Here is an 18,073-nt window from a genome sequence, read left to right on the forward strand (position 1 = left end):
TGGATGGAACGAGGTGATCACATCAAATGGGCAGAGAAATCTGAACTTGAGATGGGACACAGAATGACAGATCCTGCAATGGTGACAGGTTGAACTGTGGTCAAGAGCAGCCATTTAGGGCACCATCTATCCCAATCTTTCGAAGCCTCATTTATTTCTTAACTGATCAACCCTAGGTGACCATTTTCAATATTACACAAATTCTGAAATGAATGTTTGGGGTACAGACTGAAAAAACATAAAATGAATAAAAGTTCACATTAAATGTTATACAGACATCTCTGACAATGCTATTTCATCTTTTTGGTGACTCAATTTCTAAATTTCCTCCAGGAATATATTTATTTAAAAAAAAACACTGATTTTCAAGTTTCTTCCTTTAATCCACTAAAATCATCAACCAAGGAACACAAATGAGAAACGGTGCTATATAATTTGCCTCCCCAACTTGAATGATATCAATGTTCTGGATTCTCAAGCCCCCCTGCAAAAAAAAAAAACAAAACAAAACAAAAAAAAAACAACTTTCCTTCTCAAGCTACAAAGGCCTGGGACCACTCAGAGGCCTCCTCCCAGGGAAAGGAGAGAACCTGCCAGGGAACTGTAATTGCTGAGACACAGGGATTCACATTAAACCATGACCATTCAGACAACATTCTAAGCATTTTGACTTTCAACTATGGACATTGGATTTTCTTAAAAAAGAAGAAAAAATACTAACCAGTACTTAAAAGCAAAATCTTTGCTTTTCTTTAAATCCTGAAATAAATTGAAATTGTATAAGAAATGTTTTACAAATGTTTTTGAGTTTTACATTAACAATACTTAATGCTAAACAATGAGTAATAGATGAAAACCCAGAAGTGAGTTTCTAAGGCTGAACACACATTTAGAGTACAACATAGCTCCAGAATGTGCCAAAACACAAATTAGACAAATTGGAAATGGACAGATCTATAGCCCAACAGTGCAGTGGAATTAAAGTAATGACCTATTTAATTCTCCAAGGATTCAATAATATGAAAAAGATAAATGTTTATGAAAAATATGGAACTGACAGTCTGCCTGTGACCTTAGAGGTTATCAAACATAACTAGAGATTTTTTTTTAAATTCTATATTTGGCCTATTTGGAATGTGGTATTTAAGAACTTGCTTTCCAATGTTCAATAGCTTGCTACCACATCATCCATGATCCACATGACTAAGTAAATACATCTAAAGTCAGTTAATCAATGCTTAGACTTAAATTAGCAAAATAAATTATTGCACTGAAAGCATAAAAATGTCAAGGGTGATAATTAGAATTATATGCAGTGTGTTAGTCATCTTTAAAAAATAAATAAATAAAAGTACATATCCTGCCCACTGTGACTGAATCTGAGTGAGGAGAATCCCAAAAGGTTGTTTAGCATAATTGAAGGCCAAGGTATAATAATATGGTGCCATTATACCTGGTACCAGAGCTGTCCAAAGTGATCTTTGGTGGTATAGATAGAATATATATATTGCAATGAGTCATTTTAATAGCTATTATTCAATGAAGAAAACATGTAATATTATCATTGAAATTATCCTGGAAAGCTTAGAGTGCTATCCAGATACAAAATGATTACGGCATATTACTGTTTCAGTGTGTGTTTTTACTTCTAAGTAAAACGTGAGAAGATGAGCTAGTAATGATGGAAGGAAACCTCATCACAGACACTCTTTAGTCCACTTGGACCTATCACCTGCTTTCTGAGAGCTTGAAAAGAGCACTTAATAATTCTGGTCAGAATCTGTCCCAGCGCAGCACCGAGCAGAATTTGATTTGAATCTAGGCTCCATCACTTTCTAGCTGTGTGACCTTGGAGCGATTACTTAACTCCTCTGTCTACTTCTGTGAGAAGGGTTTAACAGTATCCACCTCATGGTTTTCTTGTGAGGACCAAAGCAGAAAATACACAATGGACCACGTGCACAGCAGAAGTGGTACATCATCATTATTACCAAAGTCTCATATTCAACGGCGTCTGGGGAAGGAAAAAAGTAGAAGGCGGCTTCCAGTTCCTTCTTTCCTCCAGGGATCCTCGCCTGACATGGGAAGAAGGAAATTCTTCCCCCAGCTCCTTCAGGGCAAGTGCAGGCCTCCCACCCAGCTGTGGGGAGACCTCAGGCTTCCCTGCAGTGAGCGCCAAGCTGAGGAAAGGCCCATGCGCGCCGGGCAGATCGCCTGGGGAAGAGCCATCAACAAGTCTTAGTACCAGCCAAGTGGATTAGCAGGCCAGACGCTGAAATTTAAAATCAATTCTTATCCTTTCTTGACCTAGTTCTGGTCAAAGGTATCACTCTTTGGCCTGGGATGTGAGCTGCTCTATGAGAAGTTGGCTTCAGCAGACTCAAACAGGCTAGTCGTGTTACCAGCAGGGATTAAGAAAAGCCCATTAGCCAGTGATGAGAGTTGGATAATAAGAAAACCCTACAGACACCATCGCCCAAGACTGACCAAATAAGGGTCAGTAAAATCAAGTATATGTGCGTCATTCCTCAGTTAGTCCACCTGAAGGATAGGAGGGGCAACTGAATTCTGGAGGGAAAGCTTTGGGGTTTGATCAGAGCGCTAAAAATGAGCGTTTCTGAGGGTTAGGGAGATCAGAAAGCTGTATCCATGCTGCCTCACTTCCCATGTAGCACTGCCTCTGTTGTATGATGTGTGAAAGAAAATCTAGAGCTACTTTTTTTCTCTTTAAAAATGAAAACACTCCATTTCCTAGATTCATAGTGATGCATTATATAGAAACCAGGGATTTCCAGCAGTCTTCATAATGTTCAGTTTTTCCAAAATAAATTTTATTCCAAGCCAATAAACCATCTCTAGTCTCTTATCATATAAGTAAAAGGCGACTAGGGGTGTGGAATATCTGGGAGCATGGACCAGCACTTCTAAACAGGTGCCAGGGCAATGGAAGAGCCACAGGCAGGGGGCTTTACACAAAGGGAGAGCCTTAAATCACAAATAAGCGTGAGCACTGTGGTTCACGCCTATAAACCTAGCACCCTGGGAGGCCAAGGCAGGAGGATTGCTTGAGGCCAGGAGTTCGAGACCAGCCTGAGCAAGAGCAAGACCTGTTCTCTACAAAAAATAAGAAAATTAGCCAGGCGTGGTGGTGAGTGCCTGTAGTCCTAGCTACTCGGGAGGCTGAGGCAGGAGGATAGCTTGAGTCCAGGAGTTTGAGGCTTCAGTGAGCTATGATGATGCCACTGTGCTCCAGCCTGGGTGACACAGTTAGGTCCTGTAGAAAAAAGAAAGAAAAGAAAGAAAGAAGGCAGGAAAGAAGGAAAGGAAGGAAGGAAGAAAGGGAGGGAAGGAGGGAGGAATGTAGGGAGGGAGAAAAGAGTAAAGGAAGAGAGAGAGAGAAAGAAAGAGAAACAAAGAAAGGGGAGAGTAAATGCTTGAACTGGGTATAATGAAGGGAATGATTCACAAGGGTTTCTGACAAGTTGTCTGGGCAAAAGATGAGGCCTCACCAGAGTGCCCTTGGAGCAGTCTGTCCATCATGTCCTTGAAAGAGAAGGCTAATGTTTCCAGTCTCCACCCGCCAGGTTTAAGTCACGTGCGTGTTACCTTTCCTTTGTAGGAGCTGAGCATGGACAGATCTGTTACTACAGCTTCTGAACAGGTGGATGGAATCTGCTAATCACAGATGAAGGCTCAACTCAGAGACACTTGGAACATTAAAATAGGAGGTAAGGGCCGGGCGCTGTGGCTCACGCCTGTAATCCTAGCTCTTGGGAGGCCGAGGCGGGCGGATTGCTCAAGGTCAGGAGTTCAAAAACCAGCCTGAGCAAGAGCGAGACCCCGTCTCTACTATAAAAATAGAAAGAAATTAATTGGCCAACTGATATATATATATAAAATTAGCCGGGCATGGTGGCGCATGCCTGTAGTCCCAGCTACCTGGGAGGCTGAGGCAGAAGGATCACTGGAGCCCAGGAGTTTGAGGTTGCTGTGAGCTAGGCTGACGCCACGGCACTCACTCTAGCCTGGGCAACAAAGCGAGACTCTGTCTCAAAAAAAAAAAAAAAAAAAAAAAAAAAAAAAAAAAAAAAAAAAAAAAAAAAAAAAAAAAAAAAAAAAAAGGAGGTAAGAAAATCACTTCAAAGTGAATTCTATCACGGTCGAATCTGAGCATCAAGAGCACAGTTGTTGATCAGAAGCCTCCCAAAAAAGGAAGTTCTGATGTGTAGCTGAACCAGAAGTCTCATCTACAGCAGCAGCTTGTTTGCAGGCACCTCTCCTCTCCTTTTTCTTACCTGGGTTTTGGAGAGGAAATGGCTTCAGCAGATACCAGTTAAGCTCACTGGTTCATTTAAAAGGATGAATTATTGAGGAACATGTGTGTAGATGCTACCATGACATGATGTTCAGACAGAATGGAGTCACCCTAAGACAGAGCAAAATCTTAATGAATTTTTATATGTTCACAGAACTGGGTAACTACCTACTGTAAGAGACAGAACAATCCAGTGCCAATGACCGTACTATGCCTCTGTGCAATTAGTATGCCCCAGAAGTAAGCCCCATTCTGACATTTACCACCAATGATAAGGCTGTCAAATTCTTGGACTCCATTTAAATGGAATCACGTGATATATACTCTTGTGCCTGGCTTCTTGTGCTCTGTATATTTGTAAAAATCACCCATGCTTCTGCATGCATCAACAGTTAGTGCTTTTTTGCTACTGTATAGTAATCCACTATGTGAAAAAAACAAGGAATTCTTATCCATTCTACTGCTGATAGGTATTTGGGTTATTTCCAGTTTGGAACTGATATAGACTATCCCTTTATGAATATTGTTGAACATCTTTGACATATATATTCTTGGATTTTTTAATGTTGACATCAAGACTTCAAACTTACTATATTAGACAGCTGGAATTATAGCAATTCTCCATATAACACCTGCACACTTCCAAAAACAGGGCAAAAGAAGAGAGACTTGGATATTTTTCTTAGACAGCTGTCTCGTACTTTCTAATATTTTTGTTCCTTAGGTGCCTCTGCTTTTAGGAAATCCCATTTGAAAAGTAACTGTTTTCCCCTTTGCAAGTCCATCTTTTTCAGCAAATCTAAAGCAAAATGTATGTTTTAAAAAATTTATACCTCATTGATTCCTAAAATGAATCTACTCTCTATCAAATTTCACTTTTTTTCTGAGGAAGCTGAACACAATGACTCATTCTAGATCTTAAAAATATGCATATGCCCCAACTATAAAAAAAAAGAAAAGAAAGAAATGCAACAAGGATCTATGGGGAAGAAGATGGCTGAGTCTCCCTTCATCCCCAGTCCCTAGCACAATGCTTGCTTTAATGATTGTGGTATCATAACATACCAACTTCACCCATGTAGAATATCTATGTGTAGACAAAGGTATGGTGAAACAAGTTTTCATCAATATTTTGATTTATGATACTGAAGACTTGAACTTAAGTAGTATCATAGGTAAGTGGTTCCTTATTTCAAAAAAAGGAAGAGAACTAATGATTTTAATAGACTTAACAAAACACCGTATATCTACTAGACAAATGAACAACTCAAAGCAGTCCTGATGATGCTACGAAGTTCAATTAAACTCTCCTCTTCATATAAGTGGATTTTCGAACCTGCCAACTACAGCTTTTCATTTTCTTCTTACAGTTACACATCATGCGGATCTCAAATAACAATGTCCTTAGAGCTATTTTCTTGCCAGCTCACAGTGCCACCTGTGGCTGAGCTCTGCCTTGCTGTGCACGCATTTAAGCTTATATGTTTTCACTCATGGCCCCTAAAACTTTGGCTTTCTGTTATCACCAGCACAATTTCCATGTTTCCTGGCAGCTTTGTTTACAGTGACATGTTTAAAAGATGGAAGGTAGATTCCAATTTTATGGATGTGCAATAAAGGGAGATTTACAGAAAGTTCTGCAGAACACTAGGAGAATTACTAGAGCCCACAGTCACAATAGTACATTCAGGGTGGGAACAAGGAAATGGACTGAAAAGCAGTCTTGGGGGATCTGAGCTCCAAAGGACAATAAGAAGGGTGGGGTGGGCAAAATTTGGACCCACAGGCTCAGAACTCCCTTACTGGGCATATCTGTATCCCCAGTGATGGTGAAGTTATATCTCAAAGGACACTGGGAGGTAAGAGTGAAATAAAGGACATTTTATAATGTTTTTCTTCTGGAATGTCTGGACACTTTGCCCCAAGCATCTACATATAAATAAAGCATTTCTTATAAAGCCATTTACAAAGAACAAACACTATGTAAAGTGTAGTGCTAGGCTCAGTTCAGCTCAATGAACAAGTACAGAGCCATATCTTGGCCCCAGGCTCAGGGCTAGTACTAGGTGCAGGGACTCAGGGATGCACAGGCAGAGGTGTGAGCCCACTGACGTGTCTGCTGAGGTGGGTGGGTGGGTGAAAGGACTTCCACTTGTCCTCCTAATTCATTCTCCAAAGCCTGCAACCATCCTCAGGTCCACCATTTCTTTGTCCTTTCCTGAGAAATAAACGAATAAATGTGGCTACTCACGAGTACGTTCTAGGAGAAGATTCAAGGGGCCAGGACACATGTGGCCATCTGGCTGCTTAGTCCCAGGCCCAGGCCCCAGGGTCTGCCAGGCATCAGGAAGGCCCCTGGGCCTGCTGCTCTCAGCTCAGAAGATGTAAAACACTTTGCTGGATGGGGTTGTTGGCGGCGGGGGCGGTGGGGGGGGGGATAGTTCGTTGAGCATCCTAGATCTTTTCCTCCCTAAGTGAACTTAGTTTGGCCCCAAACAAACTCAGCATATATCCTGTGGCATCTGCAGGTGCCTGGTGTGTGTGTGTGTGTGTGTGTGTGTGTGTGTGTGCATGGGGGGGGGGAGGGATCCTAACTAGGAGTGACAGTGGCGCCTGCTCTGGAGTGTCCCTAAATGTTAGCATGCAACAGAACAGGTAGGTTCTCCCACTTCTATCCTCAGGCCACTCACAGCTGCTCTGCTTTCCTGGCCCCATTTGGAGGGGCCAACTCCAGGTTGGCCCCAGCACTGAAAGGAGCCCCTGACCCCTGGCCTCTACAAACCAGCAACCCAAAGGTGAGGGGCAGGCGCCTAGGATACCTCCACCCTCGCGTCTGTTTTTCAAAGCCCCGCAGGGCTGAGCTGGCTGGCATAGCAGGCAGCCATCGAGTGGGGTCCCAGGCGACCCCCATCCCAGGAGAAAACACGGGATCCCCCTCCTGCCAGCTGCTCCAGAGGGGCCTCCAGAGTAGACTCAACAAGTTCCTGGGCTGCGCAGCGCCGCCTGCAGCCCAGAAAACCCGAGGACGCGCCGCGGTGGAGCCCGGCGCGCAGGCGGCAACCGGCGGCAGTTCCTTCCACCTCCTCCTCCTCAGGCTCCGGCTCCGGCTCCGGCTCCGGCGTCGGCGGGAGGAGGCTCCTCCACTCCCTCCAGATCCCCCACCCCACGCACGCGGCCCGGCCAGGCCCGGCCCCGCACCGCCCACGCGGCCCCCCCCCCCGTGGGGCCCGGGGCTCCGCCCGCCTCAGTGCCGGCCGGGCGCACAGGCGGCAGGCGCGCGGCTCGGGGCACCCTCTCCTCTGGCCGCCCGGCTTGGCGGAGTATCTGGGACCCGGGAGCGGCTGCAAGGACTTCCCTCCTGCTCCCTCCCTCGCCCCGCCCCCGCCTCTCGGCCCCGGCGCGGAGATCTCGCCTAAGACAATTGCAGTAAATGAGGACATCGGAGGAGCACGAAGCCGGGTGGCTGTGGCTGGCTCCGCCGCGCCGCGAGCGAGCGATCGCGCGGGCGTCCCCGGAGCCGGCCGAGCCGCTGCTTCCCCGCACGCGTTGCTGAGCCGGGCCGGAGGAACGCGATCTGCGGCGCGGGGGCCGGCCGGGCTGGGCCGGCGGCGGTGGAGGGTGGGGGGGCGGTGGGCGCGCAGCCGGCCAAGTCACCGGAGCTGAGCCTTCCTCTGCGCGAGCCCGGCAAGTCTTGCCGCGGATGCTCCTCCCGGAGTGCTCCGTGCCGCGCCAGGCTCGCCAGGGTCCGCGACGAGACATGCCCGAGCCAGGTGCTGCTGCACCGACCTCGACTTATCTATAAGCAGCGGAAGGTAAGCGGAGCCCTCGTGCCCTCCTCCAGCACCCCGGCGCCCGCTGCACTTGGCCGCAGGCAGAGCACCGCCCAGACGGGCACCGACCCCGGCTCGGGGGCACGCACTCAACCCCAAAGCAGCTTCCCTAGCTTCAATGGGACTCGGCGGCGCCCGGGGCCAGGACACACCGGTGCAGCCGAGAGCAGACGCCGCGGCTGGCGGCGGGGACGGGGGCGGGGGCGGGGGTCGAGGTTATGCAACCACATCTGGCGCGGCCAGGTCACTAAGGGGCGTCTGGCAACTTTGGCGACGGCCGGGAGGAGCGGGGCTGCGGGTCTGTGATGTCGGTTCTAGACAAACGCCACAGCTTCGCAAGCGCCCGACAGCCTTAGCCAGGCAGAACTGGGGGATCTGGGGGCGGTCGTCTCCCCGGAACGTTTCGAGGCTTTTAAGTATTTTCCAAACTAAAGCGAACTGGAAAGTAGGGCTCATTAACTTCAGGTGGGGGTAAGTTGGAGCAGAGGGGCCCTGATGCCAGCTACTAAGGAGAGGCGCGAGCAAATGCCCACGTGAAATGCCCGTCGCCTCTGCTCACTCGGGCTGGCACCTTCCTGGGGCTGCGGGCTGGGGTCTGGGGCTGCGGGCTGGGGTCGGCGCCTGCGGGGCTCTTGGATGCCTCGCATCCCACGTCAGCCTGGGGCAGGCGTGGGAAACCAAGTGATGCTGCAGACCTAGTGAGTGGGTGAGCTAGCAGAGGGCAGGAACTAAGAGGGAGCCCCCGCGGGTTAGCCAGGGGCTGGGGCAGTGCCTTGAGTCCAAAGTAAAGAGAGAGAGTCTGTGTCTTGCTGGTTCATGCTCAGGGTTCCAGGCTGGCCTCTCCACTGCTTGGATAAAGAGCCTCTCCCTTTGACCTCAGCAACTACTACCCAAAAATATGCCACGGGGAGATGGAGCCAGCGATAAAGGGATGCCAGGAGTGGGGGAGGAGAGCAGCCTCTGGAGTAAACAGGGGAGAAAATGGGTACGTTTTGCTCATCTACAAAGCAGAGCTCCTGCCCTGACCCCTCTCCTGCTGCCAGCCTGTGGCTGGGGGGCGCTGGACGCCCTCCTGGGCCCTCAAGGGAGAAGCAGCAGTGAAGCAGTTTAATTTGACCTTGTCTGCTTTGCCGCTTAAATTCTGCGGAAGCATCCCGAGGTGAAACTGCAAGAGTAGAAAGGAACTTTGGACAAGCCCTGCCTTGGCTAGGAATCCAAATGATCATTTCAAAAGACTACAGCTCAGGCTAGCACAGAGTCCAGATTCAGGGGCCCAGGTTCAGGCACTTGAAGGTTTTCCCCTGAACAAGGACTTGCTGGGGGAGTTACCTTTCCATATCCCAGTGGGGGGAAGTGTCAAGGTTACAGCGCTGGGCACTTGATTTAAAAATACCACCCAAATCACAAGACCCAGGCCATTCCCCATGAGTAGAAGAACATATATGAAAATGATACAACCCTTAGTAAGCTTATGCTACAGATTGTGGAGAAAGTAATAATCATTTCACTATGCAGAAGTGGGAAGTGCTGGATTTTACTACATATTATGCTATTTATTACATTCATATCCTGTTGAATGTTACTTTTCAAAGTTTATATTTATCTTTGCAATTTTTTGCAAGAATGATTGGCAAACACGCTCACAGGAAAAATGTTAGTCCTGCCATCTGCATGCCTCACCAGATATTGATAATTTACTATACATGTTTACTACTTACATTAGATGGCACTGCTCCTCACCATGTTTTTATTAGAGGCGCATGTGGGGGGGAAAAATGTCTAGCACAGCTATCACTAATTGCATGATTTTGCATAAATTACGTTAGCTACAGAGTTTGGTTTTCTTCTCTTCACTAAATTCATCATGTCCAAAAAGACAGAATGATTTGGATAGATTTCTTTAGCCAAATAAAAGACCTTTACTTAAAGACAAGATGCCCTTGAAAAGGAAAATATGCCTTTAAACTTATTACAGTTGCCAGGACTTTATATTTTATCACTGTGATTAAGACTTTGAGCTTTCATGTAAATCAGGCCCATTATCCTATTGAGAAACATAAATACTGGTTAAGAAATAGGGTAATAAGGCAAAGGCTAGAAAGCTCCATGTTTGCACAAAGAGCTTTCTAAAAGCTCTATGGAAAGTTGGATACTCTTATTACTTGATTGACTTTTGGGGCTTTTCTGTTTTGCTACAATTGTTTTCCCTCATGGCAGGATAAGGAATTTTTGTCTTTTGTTTCTCCCTTTATAGGGAAACAATTTTAAATAAATAAATAAAAGACTTGTACATGAAAGACATATATGTACAAGGAAGACTCCTACACATTGAAATAAGCAGTCCCAAAATAAAAATGATAAATGATTCTTTGAAATAACAGTTGATCACAACAGAGCGACTGGACAGACTCATTCGTGTAGTTAGACATTTGTATTCTCTTATTTTCTCCAACTCATGACTGTCTCATTTACAGAAACAACTACTGAACTCTCTTGTATAAGCAGGTTACTTATGTTGGGGATGGGATGCTTCTCAGAGAAATGACCACAGCTCCATCACAAAGTAGCAGTGCTATGGATAGGCATTCGTAGAAAAAAGCAGTGACAGGTTCACCAGGAATTTTTATTCTAAGGCTCTGGACCAACCCACCAGATACCTGGGCAGATGCGTATCAAGGGTGCTGCTGAATCGATCAGTGGCACCCAAGAAGCTTGGGTAAGCAGGCAGATTCTACATACCCTAAGCAGACCACTGTCGTTCTGGGAATGTAAGGTTCCAAAGACCCCCAGATAAAACTAGTGTCGTCATTTTAAAGAATTCCTTCATAAGTGTCAAGAACAACATCTCTTTACCTACCGTAATTCTACTGAGACCTACATTCCCAACCTGAAATTAGGTGACATGATTTATAAAGCAGATCCTTTTTAGTATCCTCACATATTTGATTTTAATATTTCATAACATGGAGTGACTTCAATATTTTAAACCAAAATTTAATATGATTAGTACTCCATGACAACACTTTCATTACTGTGAAATTCCCATATAAACATTTAGAGAAGTCTTTATCTTGTACTAACCTGTGATGTGCATGTAGTAAAACTTCATGACTTTGAATCGATTTATTTTTTAAATATTTTTTTCTTATATATTAAAGATAGACTACAGAACTGCAGGGACCACGCTGCAAGGACCCTGACAGAATTCCCATAAACAAGTTGTTTGGACAACATCTTATATTAAGCAGTAAGCCATACAAAGTCCACATTTGAACCTCTGGACTATGACAGTGTCTATTTCAGATTCTGGGTATCCCCAGACAACCAAAAACCTTACCTCACAGATTAAGAAAAAAATGTAACTGCAGAAACATTTCCTGGTTCCAAATTCAAGTCCTTACAAAGACCCCTCTACTGTAAGTCATAGGTTGTTCAGTGTGAATTTGAGTCACCTATACCTCAGACATTAATCAAATCATAATGAATGAGTTGAGGGATCTTGAGGTGTACAAAGATACTATCATGTGACCAGCCATTATCTAAATAAAAACAAAACATTCTAACCTGACAGTTCTGTGTCTTTCTGCTAAGTACATATTCCCAGCTAAAACTGGGACTGAGAGAAAATTAACTTGAATATAGAAAAGCAGGTATTAGGGACAAGAAGGAACTATGTTTCTAAATTACTCTGTACGCCTTTTGGCTAGCACCGTATTTCAAAGGGAATTGGGAAGAACTTTCTCCAAAGGCACTGTTTGTGAATATTGCTTTTATAGAAGATTGAACTACTTATTCAAAGAATGACATCCAAAAACATGTTTTCTTTACCACTTCATCCTCTTGTTAGGAAGTTTGAGCAACAAGAGACAAGAAAGATTCATCTTTGCACAGTGCACATTCACATGGGTTACGTTATTCTAGCCAAAGCAGTGGTGAAGAAACTTTAAAAAAAATCATAACAGCATGTCAAAATGTTTGGTGAAGTTTATATTGTAGTTACTGTAGAAAAATTCCAATTCAAACCTTAATAATCTAGCTTTGGGCATAAAATGAAATGCAGTAAACTACGGCATATGAGAAACATGAGAAGGGGACTATGGGATGCTGAAAATATTACAAACAGCCTTGCAAATAAAAGTTGCTCTCTCTTCACCTCAGTGCTTCAGAAAGAAAGAGGAAAAAGTGCAGGCTGATGGTATGGGGGCCTCTTTCCAGCTGCTCAGTTGAGGAACCACCATGGGGGTGCTCCATACACACTGCCAACCTTAATGAAATTGAGCAATCTTTGTGCTTCTAGGTCATTCCATTGGTGATATGGGTCCCTCTACCTTCATTGTACTCTGAGAGGTATTTGTCAATTGCCCCCTGTGATTTTTTTATCTTTTCTATATGTATACTTAGCAGTTAGATTCTAGACACCTCACGTTGTCTGCATTTTGCATGGTAAAGTCTGCTTATTTTTGTAGTAAGTGATTTTAGCATCCTTGAAAACGTAGTGAAACTATAAAATCTAAGCTCTTAAAATGGGGCAAGCATAGGGAAGGTAGATTCATATGCAGATGGCTTTGTTCAGAAAGGACATTTGATTCATGGAAATGTACTAAGCAGTAGCAGCAGTGGCCAAAGCGATATGTAAGGTGTTATAGGACCAGGTGAGAGGTCCCCAGGAAGCTCTGGTCCAGGAGGAGGTGCAAGGAACTAGCAAGCCCCTCAAGACTCATAAGAGGTAGAATCAGGATAGGAGGGTACAAGGAGAGAGTGATGCCCTGGCCCACTCTGAGGGTGAAGGTTGAGACAAGACCCCTGGGCCCAGTACACGGAAGTCCTGGGGCTAAAGCCAGGCGGTAAGGCGCTCAGAGCCAGAGACTTGTATGGCAAGAGTGAGAAGGGACATTTGGCAAAGTTTTCAGTGCTGGGATCAGAGAGGGACACACAGCTTGAAGCCAGTTTCAAGAGAACCAGCAGGGCAGGAGGGGCTTCAGTTCATTCAGGGTTTTGAACAAGAAAATACATTTTCAGAAGATTAAGTCTTGATCTCTAGAGAAAATAAACCAGAGAAGAAGAATTGGAGAAGAGTTAGGAGGTGAGAATTAACTAGCACCAAACCTGACTGGTGACACTGGGAATTTACATATGGGAGGAGCTATGAGAGAAGCACTCCAGCTGGCAACTGGTGAAGAAGGGGTTAAGGCTGCAGCCCAAGGCCAATAAGGTGCTGGGTGATTTTAATGGAAACAGAAGTCTGGGATTCTGGGCAGAAGCAGGGGAAAGATATGATTACTTTTAGAAATTTGAGTGTAAGTTTTCAACTGGAAATATTATTTTAAAAAATAAGTTTTTTGTCATCTCTTACTTCTTAGAACTGCCATGAGAAATACTTTCAAATAGGATGAAAAGGGCCAAGAGATTGATAACATAAAGAAATCCTTAAAGGATTAAGCATAGTTCTATCTTGTAACAGGTGCTTAATAAATAATAAATATTTAATGAGGCAATTAACAATAAACCTAATCAGTCATCTTACTAGAAATCCAGGGAACCCTGATTGGGAATAAATGTTCTTTGCCATTTCAAGTTATAATTTTTTTCTTTTTTACAGTAGGAATTAAAGGAAACATCATAAGAAGTTGGGAAAGAGGAGGCATACTTCCAGAGATGCCCACACAGTGTTTAGGAAAGAAAAAAGGACAAAAGGGTTGTGTTCTTCTACCACTAAACTCAACCTCAGTTATTTCCTTAGGAGAAAATTCACTTGGGTAGAAGTAGAGTTTTTATAGAAAGAATATCTTTGAATTTAGGGACCTAGTATTAGAGTAAAAAAAGTGAGGAATAAGAAAACGTATCTTGCTACAATCACTAAGATTACTGTTTTTATGCCCAGTGCTGACATTTGGGGTTAAAAGGAATTTTCACTAGACCTTCACCAGAAAACTAGGGAGTTCACTGGGCTGGCTGGAGACAACCAGACGTCTCTCAGCCTTGATCCCACCTCACAATTGGACATCATGAGCTTGGATAATGTGGCCAGGACTTAGTCTCAGGAGAGTTCCTGGTATGCTCCACTTGAAGAGAGTGTGAAATTAAAGAAATGCTGAAAATGATAAGTTTCTCATTTTCAAACCACATTTTTCATTTGACTTCTCTGGCCATTTAAGAGCCCAATGATAACTGCTTTTCTCAATTATTCTTTGTTTTTGTTTTAATGGCAGCCTTTAGTCCAATGGCTTCACTAAACTTCACTAAAGTTTATGTCCTCAGTTTGTTTTGTTCTATTTATATATGTCTCTCTATATAACATTAACTGTCTTTTATGTATTTCTCTTCTTTATTTACTGTGTCCAGTGTGAGTGGCAAACATACCCAGGGTTAGGCAGAATGATTCATGTAGCATATGGTTGGAACACTGAATCCACAAAAACAGCGCCCAGTCGCACTTGGCAGCATTGGCAGCCTTACTCCATAGGGCAAGATCAACTGTTGAGTGAGTGGCAGTTCCTAGTCATCACTTAAATTCTACCTGGAAACATCAATTCTAACTCTGTTATAGAAAGACTCAATGAGAGCAACCCCTAGCACATGCAACTTTAAAGTAAAAATCTAGCACAATTGTTCAATTTTAATTAGCCATTCAAGGTTGAGCCTTGTGGTGGTGGTCCTCAAGCTTGCATCTCTCCAGTAACATAGCCAGAATCACCCACATGCACAACACATTCCTAAGAGTGTTGTCCTTGTCCACATCCACTTCATTATCAGGGCCATATACCAAGAGCTTCCTGGGAACTGGCCACCTAATACATGATCCTGGCCCAAAGAGGAGCCCAGCATGACAGCAAGAGCGCAGGCTCCACGCCAGACTGTCCTCACGTGCACTCCCAGCTCTGCCCGTAACTGTCTGTGTGCCCATGGGCACTGGACTCCACTACCCGTGCCTCAGTTTCCTCATATTTATTAAAAATGGTCATCTCTCCTTCAGAGGCTGTTTGGAAAATGAAATGTTCAAACATATATAAGATGTTGAATGGTACCTAACCCATGGTGTGCACTAAATAAGTGTGACCTCTTATTGTTATCTTCACTCTCCCAGGTTATATATCACCTGCTTGGGTTTCTGGGTTAATGAGAAGAAGGGCCAGAACTCAAAACCAAGCAGCTGGTCTCTGAACCCCAGTTCTTAAGGACTGTAGCCAGGAGTTCCTGTCAAGAAAACACTGCAGATGTGAGAGTGCTCAGTGGGTGACCTTGGGCACCCTACCCTGCTGGTTTATGAAATTCAGCACCGAGCCACGCACCGAAAAGATTGACAGTGTACTAGTGACCAGTCTCATAACCAGAGCCATAGTTGAAAAGAGCTGCCCCTAGCTGTGGAATTCCTGGAAAGGGATGGCATTCTATTTGTTTTCCATCTCCAACCAGAAACATCAGAATCAAAAAAACAAACAAAAAAAAAAACCCACAAAAAACACAAAGCTTTATGCCCTACTCCTGCTGTGGACAATTTACTTCAACTTTGTCATCCTGTAATCAACTGATGTTGTCAAAATCCTATATTTTAAATAGTGACAATGACTGGTCACTAATTTTCCCCCATTTATGGAATATAAATCCACCTTGACTGCTGACACACAAGGAAGACCAAGCCAGGCCAGAGTGCACACTGGGCTCTGCTGGTGACTGTCCCAACACCTGGCTGAGTTCCAGCTTCATTCCACAAAAAAATGGAAGGGGCCAGTGCTCCTTGCTCCCCTGAGCCATTCATTCATCCATCCCTTCATTTAATAATTATTTTGGGGTACTTCTCATGTTCCACATCTGCTCTAATCTTTGTGGATACAGCAGGAAATATAGAAGAGAACAAGGGAGTGAAGAAGATAAATGAAACAAAATATGTAGGCCAATGTTTCTGTATCCTGAATGCATTATTAAAATTATCTAAGGAGTTTAAAAAACAAAAAACCTGTCACACAGTCTCCACCCCACCACCCCCCCAAATTCTGATTTACCTTCTTCTTTTTTAATGGATTAACTTCCTGGCCTGCAAGTGTGATGTTCTACAGAGGCAGGCAGAGGGACAGAGCCCTTAAGGAAAACACATGTTTTCTTCCTGCCTGTGGGAGGACAGCCACCCCCTGGATCACAGTCTCCTACATGGCAGGAAATACTTTCTTTAAACATACACACACAAAATCAGTAACAACAAAAAACTTGTAAAAGTTTCCACTCCATCAACATCTGTGCTGTCCTCCAAAGTTTCAAGAAAGCCAAAGCATAGAGGGGTCATTTGAGGTTTTGGAAAGATTTATGTTTTCCTTTTTAAACATCTTTTTAGGATAGTGAAGTCTGCAGAGAGTCATTTCATAGATCATCAGTATTGCTTACTCACTATGATGTTAACTTCTACTCATGAACTACACCATCTTATTCTACTGTTGTCTCTTTCCCTTTTCCACAGTCCTTGTGAAGTAATGGGAAATCAGTGCCAAGAAGGTGCTGGGGAGATTAAAAATAGAGGCGACCATAGGAATATAACCTTTCAGTCGGACACTTGAGCTTGTCATGTGTTGGGAGCTTCACAGAGCATGGAGCTGTGTGGTGTCCTGTCCTTGCCTTGATGGCACTTTTGTACCTGGATGAAATGTCATGTTCCATTCTGGATGGGAGAAGGGGTTGCTGCAGATGGCCCTTAAAGAGCAGTGAGAAAGTTGACAGCAGTGACTCAAGGCCATCAAAACTGCATGTGCCTCGAGACTTAAGTGAACAGCCAGTAGGATGTCACACAGGCAGCCTGGACTGACACTCCTGAGCATACTCTGAGATCTGACCCTGGACTGACACTCCCTCTCCTCTGTGTGTCACGTGTGTGTGTGTGCATGTGTGTTCGCATGTGTATCTAGCTGTCTTTCCATTCTCTCTATATATATATCATCTCCTTTCCCTTTATCTTCCTGTCCATGTTCAACTTAATGGACAACATTAGTGTTTCTATTTCTTAGTACTGATTTTACTTATTGAGTATAATTTTACATTCAGTGTTCTCCATTCAAAAATAAAGTCCTTTCATTCAAACCTCTGTGCCGCTCTGAAGTAACCAGACCCACTGGTGTGTCCTAGGCCCTCCATGGCTTTTTTCTCTTCTACAGCAAATTAGAAGGCTGAGGCTAGGAAAGAGGCCACGCTCTAAAATTTTTATGTTATTTCAGCTATTGAGATTTTTGAATTAAGTTTTTAATTTATTTTCCCACTATCACATCCTTCTCATCAGAAGAAAGTTGGATAACAACAACCATCCTACTGATAATTCCTAGCAAGTCACATTTTCTATAGCAGATACATAGTAAAAGCCTTGATGTATTTCATGATTAAATATAAAACATGCACCATTTTCTGTACCATCTACTCATTTTTGTGAATGTGTGTGCCATCTCCTCTTCCATCAGCACAGAAAAAAAATGTGTACAATAACCTAACTCAAGACAGTTATGCCAATGTTCAGAAGATAAAAATCTCTGGATATGCTTAAACTCTACCCGTTCTTCTTCCCATTCCTCTAATTCCTACCCATGTTTCAGAATATAGCCATGTTCTGCCTAATCTGAGGCTCCAGATGAGGTAGGAGGAATGCTTGAAAGCCACTAATACTATACACTCATCCTAAGCCTTCTTGACATGTCACAGGTGAGGCCTTATCATGGGTAAGCTGCAAGGATAGTGATGTGTATAATAATATTCTTAAACCAATAATTAAGTACTGACACCTACCAGACCACAGGAGAGAGGAGGTTCTTCGAGGAGCCTAGTCCACAGAACACTTATTTTTGGAGAGAGAACTGGCACACAGCAAAATGATACACCCTTTAGGGCCACTCTTGTGTGTCTCCCAGGTGACTCCCAGGGAGCACCCTACCTCCACCATGGCCCTGCACACAGTGGG

At 44.1% G+C, this 18,073-nt stretch overlaps 2 protein-coding genes across 3 annotated transcripts in view; one reads left to right on the top strand and one right to left on the bottom strand.

The window, feature by feature from the left end:
- DOCK1 (dedicator of cytokinesis 1) overlaps window positions 1-18,073 on the bottom strand; it is a 491,171-nt gene that overhangs the window by 235,595 nt on the left and 237,503 nt on the right. The gene's annotated exons all lie outside the window — the stretch shown is intronic.
- The window catches only part of INSYN2A (inhibitory synaptic factor 2A), a 60,929-nt gene continuing 50,468 nt past the window's right edge, over window positions 7,613-18,073 (top strand). The window contains exon 1 of the mRNA XM_012781388.3: window positions 7,613-8,127. The gene's annotated coding sequence lies outside the window, so the exon portion shown is untranslated. The remainder of the gene's footprint in view (window positions 8,128-18,073) is intronic.

Source organism: Microcebus murinus, chromosome 14 (genome assembly GCF_040939455.1).
Source record: "Microcebus murinus isolate Inina chromosome 14, M.murinus_Inina_mat1.0, whole genome shotgun sequence".
NCBI lineage: Eukaryota > Metazoa > Chordata > Mammalia > Primates > Cheirogaleidae > Microcebus > Microcebus murinus.